The sequence below is a fragment of the Artemia sp. Qi Xiang Cuo genome, chromosome 19 (genome assembly GCF_049724085.1).
Source record: "Artemia sp. Qi Xiang Cuo chromosome 19, ASM4972408v1, whole genome shotgun sequence".
In the NCBI taxonomy this organism is placed as follows: Eukaryota; Metazoa; Arthropoda; class Branchiopoda; order Anostraca; family Artemiidae; genus Artemia; species Artemia sp. Qi Xiang Cuo.
In genome coordinates this window covers 6,357,007-6,369,616 of record NC_142812.1, presented here as the reverse complement: position 1 = coordinate 6,369,616, position 12,610 = coordinate 6,357,007, and positions in this window count along the sequence as shown.

Below are 12,610 nucleotides of genomic sequence, written 5' to 3'. Positions count from 1 at the left end.
CTTGGCACGGTCAAATCCTCCTCGAACCAACTCAAACACCTTTGAAACTCATTTAGACTTTGGATTAACTGCAAATGGATCAAAAAAGCTCCGGAAGTAAGTCACAAACTAGATGGGTGAAAGTCATCTCTGATCAACTCTCAGAACATTAGCCCCAAAGGAGCTCTATCATTGCTTAGGACAAAACCTTCTGGAGGCTGACTACAAATGACATTGACATCTGGTTCCCTAAATGCTGGAGACGCTGTCAAGGAAAAACTTAAAGTAAACAAGAGGACTTCACTGATCTCTAAGTTGTTTGTAAATTTGAGTATTTTTCTGGGATGATAAAATTAGATTATTTCAATTTTCAGTCTTATTTCCCGATTCAGAGCTAATACTCTATTACTATTAGAACCCCCTTGTCCAAAACCCCTATACAGGAAACTTACCGTCCCTTGACTTGAATAACAAGGGAAATAAATTGGCTTGAAAATCGATTAAAGTGGTCGCAACCACGACATTCTGCATATACTCGTACCGCATCTTTTGTTTCTTTTTTCTTTTCCACTTCAGATAGCTTGGCACTGAGACATCGTAGGGAACTGTTTAATGGCTCATTTTAAATGAAATTGATGGGGTTAAAAACCTTTTGTAATTAAAATAAATTGTAATATAATAATTTTTTTACGAAAAACTACATTTTTCTATAGCACTGTAGTAGCTTATGTTATTATATACTCAGAATTTTGTCACCTCTGCGTACTTTTGTAATTAAAAAAAACCCATTTAAAACAAAAACAACGTTTTTACAAAGAACTGCATTTACATATACTAGATATTGAATGTTGTCATAGTTTTATTAGAGCAATGACGTAAATAGAAAAACGTAATATTATGAAGTTAGCTCTGATGACATCGGTTATGAGGTCATGATTATAGTTAAAAACCTTTTGTAATTATGTAAGTTTCGTCCGTATTATGACTTCAGAGATAGCTGAAATCTAGTAAAGAACAAACCATGGCACATATTGGACTTAGTTAGCTGCCTCATTGTATGAGGTTTGTCTCTTACTATTCCAAATAAAAAAAAGCCATAGGCTTTTTTCCGTTTATAATTTTCGTTGAAAAAGTGTTTGTCGTCAAGTATTTTATAGAAAGTTTATATTAAAGCATCCTTAAGAAATAATCATAGGCAAAAATTTCCCATACCGAGAATCGAACCTAGGCCAACTGCAATGTTTCGTTTGCAATTGGAAGAAGAAGAAGTTGAGTTGTTAAAAAAAACATTACAGATACCCCTTCTTAATAACGTAGATTTCAACATCCCTCTCCCCATTTCGTGAAATTTTCACCTTAATACCCTAAGCTATTTTGCAGAACCATGATCAAACAAGCCCCTTTTTCTCGATAAAAACCTTTATATCGAAATCAAAGGTAACTTTCATAACTTTCATGCTTTTCCAAGCGGCTATGGGGGTTATGTCATCCCCAGAGACATAGTTATTTGATTTTTGATTCGAAATTCATGTTTACAGCTTCAAAATGTTGTTATTAGTAAAGACGATGGGTGCCGTGAAGACTTTAAAAGTAGAATAGCCAAGGCTCAGGGTAATTTTTCACATTGTGAAGAAGTTCGGAAGAATAGAATAACGAGTCCGCGAACCAAAGTTAGAATATTTGAGGTTAGTGTGATAACAGTGGCCAAGCATGGTTCCGAAGCATGGGTGCTCCAAAAAACGTAGTAAGATTTGCTAGATGTTTTTCAGAAAAAATGCCAAAGGATTGTTTTGGGTGCCCGGCTGACTGACCGTTTTTCAATTATGCAACCTGGCAGAAAATTGAAAAGAGAGTGGGCGGCTTCTCATAATACCTCAGCCCCGTCTCCCCGAACACATGGTTCCAGAGACCAAATATAGCCAAGTACACCTGGTATAGCAATGATGGATCAACAAAGAAGATGCTCGACTACATCATCGTACGTCGACGATGGCTGTCGTCTGTCCAGAAATGCCGCACCTACCGTGGCGCCGATCTCGGGAACACCGACCACCGGCTGGTAGCAGCCAAAATTAAGCTCCGCCTCAAAGCTATGAAGAACAGCCAGTCTTCTCAGAAAATTGATGCCGGTCGCATCCAACAGGACCCCGCTCTGGCTGAGCGGTACCATGTGGAGATATCCAACAGATTTGACGTCCTTGGCCAATGCGATGATAGTGACTTTGCATGGAAGTCCTTCAAAGAGAACACTCTTGCGGCAGCAACTGACGTTGTTGGAATGAGGCAACGGAAGAAAAAGAACTGGATCAGTAATCACTCCCTTGCCATCATAGAGCTCAGGCTAGAAGCACGTCTTGGCGGGGACATGGCTACATACAGACTGCTAAACAAAGAGCGCAATTCCATGTTGCATAAAGACCGCAAGGCTTTTATTGACAGCAAGGCATCCGAACTGCAAGAGGCCGCCAAGAAAAAGGACAGTGGAGCCACCTACAAGATTCTTCGTGAGCTGTCAGGTAAGCACACTCAAACTACGCCATACCTTCGAAGCGCTAGCGGTGAGAATATCTACGACCAATCACAATGCCTCCGCCAGTGGGAGGACCACTTTGAGAAGCTGCTCAACTCAGATCCACCAGACCAGATGGACCATGAGCTAGCGGCTGCTGCGGCTACTACCCTACCTGCTCCTGATGGTCCTGAATTTACAGCGGAGGAGATAAAAGCTGCCACCCGCCAGCTAAAGAATAAAAAAGCGCCAGGAATATGTGGCCTAACATCGGAATTCCTTTAAAATGGGGGTCCAGCCATGATCCTCTGGCTACAAATGCTATTTAGCCTTGTGTGGCACTCTGAAAAAATCCCCTCAGACTGGAAGAAGGGCCTACTTGTGCCAATCTACAAGAGGAAGGGGAGCAAAGCAGAATGTATCAATTATCGTGGCATAACTTTACTCTCAGTTTCTGGAAAGCTCTTCGCTATGCTTCTTCTCGAACGGGCAACAAGATACCTCCATGCCCTGCGTTGCCCCCAGCAAGCTGGCTTCATGCCAGGCAGGTCCACCACCGATCAAATCCATACGATTAGACAGCTAGTAGAGAAAACTCTTGAATATAAGAGGAAGGCGTACATTGCCTTTGTCGATTTTCGATCGGTCTTCGACACTGTCGATAGGGAGTCACTATGGCTAATCCTCCAGTCTGCTGGCGTACCCACGAAAATCGTCCGTCTCCTCAAAGAACTGCATAATAATACTGAAAGTGTGGTGATTGTAAATGGACGGCCTTCTGGACATTTCAAAATAAAAAATGGTGTCCGGCAACGATGTGCCGCTGCACCTGAGCTCTTTAACTGTGTAATAGACCACATCCTGAATAAAACACAGCAGGTGCAGTCGTTTGGCATAGGGTTTGCTGGAAGAGTTCTTTCAGACGGCGACTTTGCCGACGACGTGGCGCTAATATGCGAAAACATTAGTGACCTCAAAACTACAGTGGAAACACTGGCCTCTGCGGCACAGAAACTCAGTCTGAAAATAAATTGGTCGAAGACCAAGATAATGCCAGTTGAGAAAAAGCCGTCCAACCCCCTGTCATCTGTGGAAATTTGTGGCCAGACTGTAGAGGTAGTCAAGCAGTTTACCTACCTTGGTTCAACTGTCTGCTCAAACGGAAGCCTAGATGCCGAAATAGCATCAAGAGCGGCAAAAGCAAACTCTGTCTTCAGTAACCTTCTAAAAACAGTCTTCCATAAACCCCAGATCAGCCGTCTCACCAAAGCACGAATATACTCTGCTTCGGTTGCCAGCATTATGCTCTATTCTGCTGAGACTTGGTCGCTGACTCAGACACAGACGCTGAAGGCAGATGCCATCCAGACGAAACACCTCCGAAAAATAGAACGCTCCCGATGGCCCGACAGGGTACGAAATTCAGAAATCCTCAGGTCCTTCAAACTCCCACCCCTATCCGAGCAGCTTGAGTCTCGCTCACTGCGTTGGTATGGTCATCTGCTCCGTCTGCCTGCCCAAACACCCGCCCGGCTCATCTTCGATTTCGACCCAGCTGCAAACGGCTGGAGGCGTCCTAGGGGAAGACCCCGCACCAGATGGGCGGACGTCATCCGTGATCGGCTCGCCTCCAGAAACATCAACCCCGCTGAAGTGACAACCCTCGCTCTGAACCAACCACTCTGGAGAAGACTGACGGCGCTGAAGACTGGTTCCCTCTACGCTGGCGACGCTGCCGAGCAAGAGCTTTAAGTCAATTAAGTCAAGTCTACTCAAGATCGTGAGGTTGCCTCCCTTCATTCTTTGCCAGGGCCTTCAGGCACACAAGTGCAGACAGAATTTGGAAATGTAAGCATTTTTACCTCTACTTTCTACCTGGTTATAAAAATATCTACATATTTCTTCAAACTTTTTTTTAGCCTTTTATTTTCACCATTTTTCAACACTGTAAAAGCGTGTGTCAAAGATATTAAAATGTTATTTTCGCTATAATATTAATCCCCCACCCCAACCATTGTTTTAAATTTCTCTGCTCCCTCCCCTCAGAGATAACTAAATATAATGTAGTTTTTTTTGCTTGTCAAAGAAACCGCTCTTTTGCTATTAGTCAAAACATTGAATTTTCTATGCCACACCAAACTAGCGAATATTTATCGGGGGGGCCTTTTTAGGTGTTCAATTTTTTTCAGTGTAATTAATAAAAAAAAAATTAACTAAGCTCTATTTTGGCTACTTTATATGAAGTGAGGGGGTGGGGGTAAGTATTTAGTAAAATTATTCTGGGAGGGGAAATTAAGTTTTTAGGGGGATGTAAAAACGGTACTTATTTAATACCCTGGTAAATATCTGACTTAAAATGCTTCAGGATAATTAGGGTATTGCTTCTTTCTGAACTTTCTGGGGGGGGGGCAGGCAAGTATTTAGTTAAAATAAAGCTAGGAGGGGGAAATTAAGTTTTGAAGGTTGGGTGAAAAATTGACATAGTTTTTTAACTTTATAAGAATAATGGTTATTTCACATAAAAAGTAAACCCTTTTTCTATAGATTAATGAATTAGCAGTGCCATCAACATCAGGTCATTAAGAATCCATTTCTAGTGGACCTGAACCAATCGTCGCACCACCAATGGAGTTTAGGGATGAGCCTGCACTAGTTCTTGATAATATGGAGTGGCATAGGGGTTTTCTAAATCATTGTTTTGAGGACAAGGCCGGCCTAGATGATCTAACCTGTGACATTGACATGGTGGAGGACCGGGAATGGACAGATACGTTTATGAGAAAACATTTAGGTGATGTTAGAAGTACTAGTGCATCTAAACCGGGTCCTCATAAAGAAATTCCGTCTCAGGCCAATACATGCTAGCTTGGTCAGCTATCCCCATACACCCTGGAAGATATACTAACTAGCCTAGGGGATTTCATGCCACGCCCATCCAATACAATTGAACAGACTGGGGGTGGTGCTATTGACAATTCTATGTCACCCCCCCCCCCACCATTCTAATTAATTATACCGCTAGTACTAATAATGATATAACATCATCACAAATATCCTTACTTCCATATTTTTTTTTCTTTCCAACTCTGTCTTGCAACCATACAAAGGTCAACAGCGCCAAATTCGGTGACCCCTTTAAGTCTTTGATGCCAGGGGATATAATAACAGATCCCCTGGTCATTGCTCATTTATATGTTAATAAGATTCGAGCCCATTTTGAACAACAGATGGGGGTGTGGGGTGGAAGGGAGAGTTTAAAAGTATCAATAGCACTAAAAATATTTTTTTTAAATGAAAATGCGAGCGAGCTGTATTCGAAATACTTGCACACAGAGATGTTGGCAATTCACCCGCATTTATCAAATTATGAGGAAGTTTTTCTCGATTTGGTTAATAGCATTCAAACTAAGTGGGAAAATTTTAACGAGGGGGGTAGTGGGTCTGTTGTTTTATTTATTGAGAGTTTAAACGTTAATATTTGTAGATTTAAAAAGGATTTTATTTTAAGAGGGGGAATAGGGAATATTGAATTAAAATATCATTCAGATTTAGAGGGATGTAAGGGGGTACAACGAATCTGTTTCGATACGAGGCTACAGTGTTTGAAGTATGCATTTTTAATTGCCGCATACAGACCTCTTCAAAAAGATGCCTCTAAGAAAAAGTTGGATGAATTGACAGTTAATGGTAAGGAGGGTTCAAAGTTTCCCATAGTAGATTTTAATTGTTTAAATGGTCAATTTCCCGTGACATTAAAAGGAGTAGATATTTTCGAGCGGGCTAATGCACATTTAAAGATTGGTGTCACGGTGTTACAGTATGAAACCGAATTTGAGGAGGGCCATCGTTCCGATAAGAAGGGTGTATTATTTCCAGTGAGGGCTCCTTCAATTGAATCAGTGGAACATTGGGTGTGGCTTCTGTAAACACCACCCACAGACCCTGATTCAATTAGACATTTTAATCCAATTACTGATATTAGTAGGGTTTTATGTGAGGGTAAAAAGGGGAATGGTGTATGTTATTACTGTCCGACATGCCTCTCAAGATTTCGCTCTGATTTAAAGTTAAAGCATCACATGAAACACTGTAAACGTCATGGATACCAGGCTCTGGAGACGGTAAGCGGAGATAGAGCTATCTTACGTTTTAAGAATTTCCAGAACACGCTCCTACAGAGCAATAAGATCGCTTTGGACTGCAAGGCGAGACTCACAGACGTGTACGATTCGTCAAATCCAAATCATGTTAAAATACACGAAGCCATAGGGGTCTCTTACGCTCATGCGCAACGAGATTCCAATAATACCATGCAAGTACTGGATATAGTTGAGATGTTGGGTGGCGAAGACTGCATGCAATCGGCATTGGTCAGTCTAATCAAAACAGCAGACGGTGCAATTTCGCGCCTTCGTTACACAAACTATCCTATGCTCCTATCACCTGATGACACATTGGCCATTAAAAATCGTAAAATATGTTGGGTTTGCAAGGGGGAATTTCATGATGGTGTTGGGAGTAGGGGGAGGAGGAAGGTGATCGATCATGATCATTTGTGGCAGGAAATTACATCGGGGGGGGGGGTGTAACTTTAGAGGGGTGGCACATCAGTCGTGCAATTTAAACGTTAGACGGCAATATTTCGTACCTGTTTTTATACACAATTCCAATTACGACTTAAAGTTTGTTCTACCAGCGTTGGCCCACATTGCCAAGAGTGGAGTTGTAGATGACGCATGGATAGATGGTTCTTTTTCATATAATATCATACCCAAATCATCGGTAAAGCTATTGCTGCTAGAATTCATGTGGAAAACAGTTGACAAGGGTAACACGTACCTGAACAAAATCTGTTTTTTAGACTCTTTCAGCTTCTTCCCCAAATTCTTAAGTCAATTGATTCAGGTACAGAAAAGTGACAATTTTGATAGTTTCCCCCTCCTTAAACAGCGCTTCCTCAATGATGAAATGTATGATTTATTAACGTGTAAGGGCATATATGCATATGATTACTGCTACTCTACCTCGAGGCTAGATGAGGTGTCATTACCGCCCATTGAAGCTTTTTACAATTCTCTTACTGAGAGTGAGTGCACCACTAGCGACTATGAAAGTGCTAAGAGGGTTTGGGCAAAAGGGGGATGTAAAAATGGGTGGGATTATTGTAAACTATACTTGGCCAGTGACGTTCTCACTCTTCTGGACATTGTGTGCAAAAATACGGATAAAATTTATGAGGAATTTGGGTTGGATTTAGGTTATTATTTTTCCACTCCTCATCTGGTGATGGACTTGATACTTAAAATCACCAAAGAAGAAATAGGTCTGATTGCCGATGTGGATCAGCATCTGTTAGTAGAGAGATCAATGAGGGGTGGGTGTGTTTTTCACGGGGATCGTATCACGAAAACTGATCCGACCGGACAGCACACCGATGAAAAGTCAGATGCAGTTATTTTGGATATGAATTCCCTTTACCCGTCGGCAATGTCTCACTACTGTTTGCCGTGTGGCAATTATAAATGGCTTAACAATCCATGTGCTTCTAACATCCCCGATATTGCTAGCGTTGAGGAGAATGGGGCACAGGGATAGTTTTTTGAAATTGACGGTGAAATACCCATGGAAATCCATGACTCGGTAAAAGACTTTGTTTTTCCGTGCATAAATAGACCGGTGGATAGGGACTCTCTGAGTTCCTACAATTTATCTTTAGTAGAGGATGGGAGTATGCACTGGGTACCTTCAAAAAAGTAAACTAATTGCCGACCTCAACCCGAAACAGAATATCGTCGTTCATCACGTGCTATTGAAATGGATGGTGTTCAATGGTTTCAAAGTCACAAAGATTCATAGAGCCCTCCAATTTGATCGAAAGCCTTACATGAAAACGTTTATTGACACCTTTGTCAGTAAGTGTTCACAAGCGAAAACGAAAGTTGAAAAAGAAGTGTATAAACTCATTTTGAACTCAGCCTTCGGTAAAATGTGCGAAAGCGTACGAAACAGAACTCGATGTGACATTGTAACCAATCCCAAAGATTGTGCTCAAATCATTGCGGATCCAAACTTCACATCGTTCACAATCCTAGACTCTAATATGGTGCTCCTACATCGCAAGAAAAGAAACGTTGTTTTAAATAAAAATATTGCAGGCGGCAGTGCAATAACTGAAATATCTAAGAAACTCATGTTGTCATTTTATTATAATATATGCAAGGTACAGTGGCCGATTGAGGGACAAGTTCAAGTGTATTATGGGGACACTGATTCACTCCTGTTAAAAGTCAAAACTGAAAATCTATTGAATGATTTGGAAAATGGCAAGTACATTAGCTCACGAATGGACTACACCAATTGGGATGAATCCCGCTACCCAGAGCTAGTGAAATGCCAGGCCCCAAATCAATTGTTAATGTTAAAATCTGGAACGGGTAGCGATCTGATATCCAGTGGTGTGTTTCCTGGGCCGAAGGTATACTGTTTGGAAACGCACAACAAGGATTTCAAACAAGTTTGCAAGGGGGTACCTACACACTCTATAGAAATTAATTTTGACATCAGTGTCTATAGAAACTGTATGGAACGTAGTTTAGTCCCAAGAGCAAAATCATGGCAATTCGCTCTTTACAATTTAAAAACTACACAGTTAGAGTTAATAAAAGTGCCATGTCGGCCACATTGGAAAAAGTATATTTACTGGAGAATGATGTAAGGGTAATATCACAGGGTCAGTGTTTAATCTTCGACCAATTTTAATGTGTAAATTAAACAAAACAACTCGGTCTACAAAAATTAACTTAAATTCTTTAAAAGTACAAATTTGGTGGGAGTTTTTTTTTTTTTTTTTTTTTTTTTGAGTGATGGGTGTTTTTAGATTCTTTTTATCACAAAAAATTTTCAATGTGTGTGTTTGTGTGTGTGTGTGTGCAAGGCAGAGTAATTTCTTCATAAATTCCACTATTTAATGCCCCCCCCCTCCGGCCCGCCGCAGCGGGTCCCACGGCGCTTCCCAGCACGCGGCGCGGCCCGTCCACCGCAGCGGCCGCCCTAGGCCTTCGGCCGCCGCAGCGGCCATCCCCGGGGGGGGGGGGGACCATATTTCAAATTTAAAACGTTGTAAATAAAAAAATGTGATATTATTTTAAGTGTGTGTGTATATTTATTAGTGTTTTTTTTCTAGTGCTTATGTAAAATAAATGTTGTATTTTTTATTATACATACATTGAAAAAAGTGTATTTTTTCATGTTTAATGTGTTTTTTTTTTCATGTTCAATGTAGTATTTATAAAGTGCTATTACTTTTATGTAAAATAAAAGAAAATATGATTCTTTATTGATTTTATTCTTCTTCTTCTTCTTTTTATTATTCTTGAACGGACTAGCAGGGAAATTATTTAGTCATTAGACAACCATAGTCTACAGTTGGTTGTACGTGAACTGTTGAAGGGAACATGCATCAATTTAAAACACAATTCAGATTGTTTCTTTGTGGGCCATCAATGTCAGGCAAAACAATACTCTTAACTAAAATAATTAAAAATTGCGATAAAATATTTGTGGAAAAGCCAAAAAAAACTGATATTGTTATGTGATTTGGCTGGTGGTATATTACAACATAAAATCAAGTGGCATAGTGGGTCCGATGCCCGTAAGGTTAATAGATGGGCTTGATGTGTTCGACAGCAATTAATCAAACTCTTGGCTGATTATTGACGATCTGGCTGAATCTATTCAACAATGGTCCCAGGAAATGCTACAACTGTTCACTGTTCGCTCTCATCATGAACAGATTTCCGTTACTCTGGTTCTTGACAATATATTTCATCAGAGCAAATTTTTATAAATACTTTGATTGCACGTCACCTGCTATATCATCCATAGAGTTGTTCGTGGTTCTTCCTTACAAGTGACTCTCAATAAGCAAATATACTCCTGTGCTCCTACATTTCTACTCACAGGACACAATAAGGCACCAGATAAGCCCTACGGCTATATCCTATTATATCTTAATCAAAATACACCCGAGGATCTGCGTGTAGTCACAGATATTTTTGACAATAAAATTACAGTATATCTCCCCGTGAACAGTAAAAAGACCTATTAGTTGATATCATGACACTGAAGAAACTACATGAAAATATACATTTATTTTCAGTTCTAAGCACTTCAAAACCCTCACTTAGGAAAGCCATTCTCATAAATGGTATTGAAAATGATTTCATTAATCTAATATCTGAACTCTGTTTATATTTGACCGAGGGTAATGTTTAATTGCCATAAGTAGTTAAGCAACAGGCAAAGCAACTTCGTTCCATTGTACGTACATTGGCCTCTAAAAACAAAGGAAAGAATTTTAAAAGGAAACGTCTTCTTCAGGCGGGCGGTAGATTTTTCAAACTTTTACTACCGATAATTGCAGGACTTGTAAACAGTTTTCTCTAGAGAGAATGGCCAAACCCTATATATTGAAACCAATAGAACTCGCTCTCTCACCCGTGGAACACTTTAAGGACAATCTGAGTAAATTCAGTGACAACGAGAATATTGAGGATGATAAAAAAATGCTTTTACTTAAAGATATACTTCGCCAAGTGGACAAACACAAGCCCTATCGTGTGAAGGCCAGTGTCAATGATCACAAAAAAGCACCATCTCCTCAGGATTCTTCTTCTGCTGCTGCTGCTGCTGCTGGAACACAATGAAAGAAGGAGGAATTGGATTCAATTGTGTTGAAAATTGGAAATCTAATGCCCCACTCATATCGTGAAAAAAGTAAACGACTCCTAACATATCTCATGGAAAGCGGTCAAGATCATATTCAAGTTGAGAGCCATGGGAAAGGGATTATAATTCAGGGCAAGAGCTATAATCTACTTGATTTAATCTATGATATGGTTACAAATCGTAAAGGACTATTATCATTTGACGCTCATCTATACAGCTTTCTAAATACCTTAAACGTCCCCAAAAGCCTTATTAGTAATAGATAAATTCTAAAAAAATTACATGCACATGCACCATCGTCAACACCATTAAAATATGAACATGAAGATGAAGAAGAGGAAGATTTGAAATCAATCCTGGAAAATACTAGCACACCTAGTGGAAACTTGACAATGGTGAGGAGGAGGAGCAGCAGCACACCATTGATAGCTAGACAAAACCGAAAAAGTATCAAGTCAATGTCGCCATCATCCCCATCGCCAACCACTAGCATACAAAAGGGTAGCGGACGTGTTTAATTTCAAAATGGTTGAAGTTCTGAAATGTGTTTATGAAAATATTGGTGAAGCGGGAAGTTTAAGTTTCCCCACCACTCTTTCCAAAGTCACTGGTGTTCACACTTAAAATGTACAAGACTACAAAATGAAACAAGTTATACTCTGTATAGAAATCATAGGCTTCGTGCTAATCATTATCGAAAAACTAAAGCCTTTTCTCCCTGAATGTAATGCAAGCAGATCTCTTAACTCTAGATGAGATTCAAAGACGTCACAATACACTGTGCAGGTAAATTATACTTATAATTAGTGTTTTGAGCCTCTATGTATATGCAATTCCATTGCAGTCAAAGAGAGGCTTGAAAGTTGCCCTAGGTCTAGAAAGTATTCTCGAACAGGATTCGTATATAAAAATTCAAAATGATCGTGGCAGTGAATTTGTTAATCCCCATGTTGCAAAAGTACTAGTGAAATATAATACACTGCTCTATCATACTCATAGTCCTATAAAGGCTGCGTTGGCCGAACGATTGGTAAGAACTATTCGACTTTTAATTTCAAGATATTGTACATTGAAAAATACATCTGCTTTTATTCATGATTTAGACAAAATCATGTTGATTTATAATCAACGACCTCATCGATCATTGTCCAATTAAACCCCAATGGAAGTTCATCATTCTGATCATGATACAATTGATACCTTTCTTAAACAATATACCACTGAAAAGATTGTCAATAAAAAAAATTAAAAGATAATTTCTTAAACCACATTGGCCTGAAATCACATAAAGAAAGAAAAACGAGCAAAAATGGGGTTTTTATAGGCCAAATGAAGATACTGAAAAAACAAAGCGAATATTTCAAGAGGACAAACGCCTCTCTTCTTCAGCGCGAA